The sequence below is a fragment of the Triticum dicoccoides genome, chromosome 3B, assembly GCF_002162155.2.
Source record: "Triticum dicoccoides isolate Atlit2015 ecotype Zavitan chromosome 3B, WEW_v2.0, whole genome shotgun sequence".
Classification (NCBI taxonomy): Eukaryota; Viridiplantae; Streptophyta; class Magnoliopsida; order Poales; family Poaceae; genus Triticum; species Triticum dicoccoides.
Genome location: NC_041385.1, coordinates 203,451,199 through 203,457,068, shown reverse-complemented (window position 1 = coordinate 203,457,068; position 5,870 = coordinate 203,451,199). Strand labels below are relative to the sequence as shown.

General features: G+C 46.5%; 1 pseudogene; it reads right to left on the bottom strand.

Moving 5' to 3' along the window:
• Positions 1 to 997: 997 nt before the first annotated feature.
• On the bottom strand, positions 998 to 4,072 carry LOC119279471 (annotated as a pseudogene).
• Positions 4,073 to 5,870: the final 1,798 nt, after the last annotated feature.

The window sequence follows — 5,870 nt, the reverse complement described above, 5'->3', positions numbered from 1 at the left end:
GTCGGTCTCGGCTAGAAATCGATCGGACGGGTCGACGGACGCGTGCGGCGACGCACGGACAGAACCCTAATCTCTCGTCTCAAATCTTGTATCTGAACCTCAGCTCTGTATACCACTTGTTAGATAATAACGAGATAAAATGAGACACGAGAGACACGGATTTTTACGTGGAAACCCTTGCGGGAGAAAACTACGGACGCACGAAGGCGCAATCACTATGAGGAGGAGTATTACAAGCACGAGACGACAGACCGTCTGAAGTGCGACTACATGGGGTATATAAGAGGGCAATACATGAGAGTCCTTGGAGGACAAGTAAACGAGTTGTACTCGTACGCGTCGACGTCAACGCAAAGGCCCACACCATTTGTACTACGTCTAGTCCAACACGGTATTAGAATTTAGATCATAATTTAACACTTTCATGAGCACAACAGTACATGTGTAATAAAAATGTTCCTTGAACACTCGCCCAAATGTGTGTCATTTGTAATCAGAAGGAGAACATCAGTGGATCAAGGTTTACTGAACAAAACCAGCCAACTAACAGGGTCAGACTTAAGAATTTCAGAGCTGTCACAAGATTCAGAGAAATAGACTTGCAAATTGGGAGAACTTAAAAGCACTTGTAGTTTCTAATTGATCCGTGTTGGTTACTCCCTACTCCTAAAATGTATATGAATTCGCTCTGTCCATTTCTCTGCCTTATTTGAGCTAGGAGCCTAGGAGCATTTTGGAACATGCTGTAGATTTCAACTAGAATAAGTAGAAGCAGATGCATTACAAAGAGAATCTGAACATCAGTATGGAATACAATGAATTGTTCTGCTGTAGAACAAGAAGGTTTGCAATATCAAAACATTTTGAAGGTAAAATTAACTCAAGATAAGGGGATTCTGATTGTACTAATTTGGAAAGATACAATAGATATGTTTTTTCCTTTCAGAACATTTCTGCTCATGATCGGGCTGGCTGTCTTTGTTGGGATTATCTCATTTCACTTGGGACCTGATAGATCTGAGGCTACAGGTGGAGCAGAGGATTTCACATTTCCAGCAATATAGAAATTTGCTTCATTTGTTGCAACAAAGTTATGATCTATATTCCTCTCAGCATCCATGCTACCTTCCAAGACTTTGACTACCTCTGACATTTTAGGCCTTCTTTGGAAGTCAATCTGCAAACACCACATGGCGAGCTTCATCATCTGAATTATGTCTTGCTCATGTGCTTGCATGTCGTTACTGCTCTTGTCAATCAAGTCTACCAAGTAACCGTTCTTCACCTTTTCTTCCAGTAGAGTAATAAGATGGATGCTCTCTTCAGACCAGGAAGTGTCGAGGTTCTTTCTTCCACTGATGATTTCCATGACCACAATGCCAAAGCTATAAACGTCAGCCTTCTCTATGATTTGTGATGTCAACCATTCAGGAGCTAAGTATCCAGGTGTCCCTCTCATTCTAGTAACCACTTGGCTCATATCCCTATCAATGAGCTTACATAGGCCAAAATCAGAAATTTTGGCATTGAAGTTGTCATCTATGAGGATGTTTTGTGGCTTGACATCCAAATGAGCAATTCTCTTCACGCATTCCTCATGAAGATAAGAGAGACCCTTAGCTATGTTAGTGATTATCTTGCATCGTGTGCTCCAATCTAGAGGAGGAGCATCATCGTCAGGTCGACAATAGATCCACCTATCCAAGGATCCTTTGGGCATATACTCGTATACCAAGAGCCTGTGGGATTTCTCAGCACAGAAAGCAAACAGCCTCACTGGATTGATATGATGAATGCTGCCTATTGTTTGAACCTCTGCCAAAAATTCTCTGTTTCCCTGACCAGCTCGATCCAAACATTTTACTGCAACCCTTTCCTCACCTAGCTGTCCCTTGAAAACAGACCCAAATCCTCCTTCCCCAAGCTTGCCTTTGAATTGCTCGGTCGCTACTTCTAACTGTTGAAACGTGAACCTCATTGGTGTTCCTTGTAGCTTACCAAACTCTGCCTCCTCTTCCTCCATCTCATGGCGTCGTCGTGTCCTTCTTTGATGTATGACGAAAAGGATGAATGCGACAATGAAAATGAAACTGACTATGGAAGCTGCAATTGCAATCGGAACAACTATGTCTACTTTTCTGGATGAGGGTCCTGTGCTTGATGGCCCAATAGCAGTTGAAGCAGGACTTGGAGCCGGCGAAGAGGGTAGATCGATTGGTGGGCAGAAGACTACCATGTAGTTGGTATCTCTCGGACAACTGAATGCAGCTTGCGAGGGAGAATATTCAGAGAAACTTATTGCCTCCGGGCACATCTGCACAAAATAGGCTGAGTATTTATCGGGTAAACATCCATCCCCAGAGCAGCAGTACAAATAGGACTGATTCGTGAACACTTCACATGCGCTCTTGCAGCCTCCGGGCACCTTGAGCTCGATCGGACACTGCGATGTGATGTTGGCAGCACAGCGCGGCCCCTTGCTGCACCCTGATCTTTTTTTCCACTCGACTGGCACTGGCAGGATCTCCATGGGTAGAGTAAATTGCTCAAAGCCACCACATTTGCGGCTAGAGTACTCCAAAACCACCGCTTTTGCCAAAAATCACAAAAGACCACCGACTCTGCGGCAAGTGAGTAACAAATCGCACTAATTTGAAACTGAGACGCGTCTAACAGCGGACCTGACGTGTTGGCCCCACATGTCAGGCTAATTTGGCATGCCTAGATGGATAATATGCTGACGTGGCAAAGGGCCCACATGTCAGCCCCACACCTCCGTCTTCCTCCTCACATCTCTCTTCCCTCTCTCCCTCTTCCTATCCGCCGGCGGCTTGAGCTCGATGCTGCTGCAGGACGGCGGAGCTAGGGGGCGCTCCTCGACGACTGGCGGCGGCGGACGTGGCCGTACCCAACTGCGAGATGCTGGCGAGCGGCTCGGGTGGAGCATCTCCTCGCGCGGGATGATGTCGCGCAGGACGGCTCCTGGAGCGGCGGTGACTTGGACTCCGACGATGTGGGGAACAGCCGGATCCCGAGAGTAGGGAGGCGGGGGAGGTCGATGGCGAGACGGGAGCCTGCCGCCAGAGTCGCCCGCAGCATGGCCGTACGCGGACGAATCGATCTGCCCTGGCCAGCAGCAGGTCGACACCGCGGCTCCCGATTCGTTCGATCTGCTTGCTTCTGCGTCCCTTTTCTGCCTGCAACAATCGATCCGCCACCACGTGACGCTGCAAGGAGGCGGTGCACGGCACTGCCGGAGGAGGGCACGAGTTGCCGTGCCCGGCGTCGACCATCGGGTCTTGGTGGGCGGCCATGGCGTGGGCGAGTGGCGGCGTCGAGGCTCGCCGCGCGCAGAGGAGGGGCGGAGCTCGTCAGGGTGCAGACGGAGGGGCAGCATCGCCGGAGAAGAGCTGGACCGACGGAGTAGGTGTTGTGCGTGCACATGAAGTACTCGACGAAATGCCAGAGCCTAGTCACCTCTCTACTATTTATTCTTTGCCAAGTCAGCCTGACATGTGGGCCAGGCATGTCAGTTTTTCACTTAGTCGCGGCTCACAGCACGTTTAGTGCTTTTTGTTACTCACTTGGTGAGGAAGTGATGGTTTTTTGAATTTTTTGACAAAAGTGATGGTTTTGCAGTATTCGTGCCACAAATGTGGTGGCTTTCACCAATTTACTCCCATGGGTACATTGAAGCCGTAGAAGAGGGAAATATAGAAGAAAGTGTTGGCGTAAAGATGGAGGAGTTCGAAATTAGCAGTCGTGGTGGGCGGCTGACCATACCTCTTGCAAGCGAGCATGCCGTCGCAGTCGCTTGTCTGGCACGACCCGTTGCCTCCGCTATCAAATGAGCAGCCTGTTCGTGCCCAAATGTTGTGGTGGTGGAAGAATCGGGCACCTTGAGGGTCCATCTCTTCCCTGGGTCCAGCGGCATGCCGCCGCCCACCGGTACAGCGGCCGGCCACACGGTGTAGGAACATTGATTGGTGATGTTCAACGTGATGGTGGTGACAACATGCAGCAGGGGGAGGAGCAGGTGTAGGAGAGTCACAAAGGTAACCGTAGCTGCCATTTGTTGAAGCAAAACACGCCTTGCTACCTGTTATTATCTGGTACCCCCCACCTCGTAATCAAAATATAAGATGGCTTGACGGCAACTAGCAATGAAATAATTAAATATTCTAGAAATGCATCACGAAACGCAAATGGTCATACAATGACAACAATATATTTTTACGATAACATAACACAAAATTTGAAACAATAACAAATAGCACGTACTCTCAAATATGGTCTCGTACATGACATAAATGACAACAATTTAAAAGATAGGTTCAAATGCTTGACATAAACAGTGTGTGGCAGTACATACGTAGTTCCAAGTTCAACAAGGTAGTACATACAAAGTCCAAGTTCAACATGACATAAAATAGATGGTTCGAAGTTCAACAGCACATAAAAGCATCGATCTTCAAGGCAACATAAGCAGCCATGTCTTCCTCATGGTAATGGGCAGCTCCTTCAGAGCTTGAAATAGGCGATCATTGAGTACCAACTTCCCGTAACATCGAAGCATATCTTGCTCAGCTAAATCAGGTATCGACCTAAGTGAATCAAGTATTTCAGCGGGTGTGGTAACCTTTGGTAGTGGAATGGGCTCAGTTGTCTTGAAAGCATCAACTAAGTCCTTCATATCCCAAGCATGCAAAGAATAGCATCACCTGTTCGCTGCCTCTTTGGCACTACTTCTAGAGAGACTTCAGCCGGTTCTTCTAATGGCTCTGCAGCAATCTCAGCACCTGTCTTCGCACCCTCGCCATTAGCATGATCTTTTGAATATACGATACATATGGGCTCCCAGTTCTTGATTACTTTGGTCTTGTAAGACTTTATCTCCTTGCATGCCTTGTTAGCCTACACAATAAACACAAACTAGTAAAGCTACTACCTTCTTATTCTACATATGCAAACTATATACAGAATGTGTACTCATGATGCATGCATGGTTACCTCCATATATTTAGCACAAACATCATCACTATCCATTGATAGCCTATTATTGGTCCAATCCGAGCCGAAACCACTTTGAGAAAGGATCTTGCTAACGACCTCATACTGATGATCCAAAGTCCTCATCCTTCCACTTATGTTATCCTTTGTGATATCCTTATTGCACTTCACTAGTAGAACAAGGACCTTATGTGAGATACATTAGTCCCGGTTCAATTTTGGCCCGGTACTAATGATATCATTAATACCGGTTCGAACGGCTATAAGTGCCAGTTCGTGTTGAACCTTTAGTACCGGTTCGTGCCACGAACCGGTACTAAAGGGGTGGTGGCAGACTGGCGTCAGGCCGGGGCCCCACGAGCCCCTTTAGTCCCGGTGGCACAAACCGGTACTAAAGGGCCAACCTTTAAGAACACAAAAAAGATATGACAGATATGGCTTCTACTGTATCACCCAGACGTTCACACATGTATCTCCCAGTGTGTTGTAGCACCCAATTAACGTATCATGTTTGTTAGTAGTTCTAACATGTTAGACTTTGCTGAACTTTATTGTACCTAATATTCTCTTTGGCACTTAATTCACATCACACTTTAAGTTCTGCTCGAAGGGTCATCTGAATTGATGACAATGGTAAAGCTCATGTGTGTCGAGTACCCCATGTCTAAATTTATTCAGAAGTGTTCACAATATTACGGCCTCACATGATCTGGATAACTTGGAAATAGAAAAAAACATGGTTGCCGTCTCATATGCTTTTAGTTCATTTACTAATCATATTGAGAAAATAAATTTAATTTCTTTAGAATAAATTTAAGAACACAAAACAAAGTTGGTTGAGAAGACTTGGATGAATACAC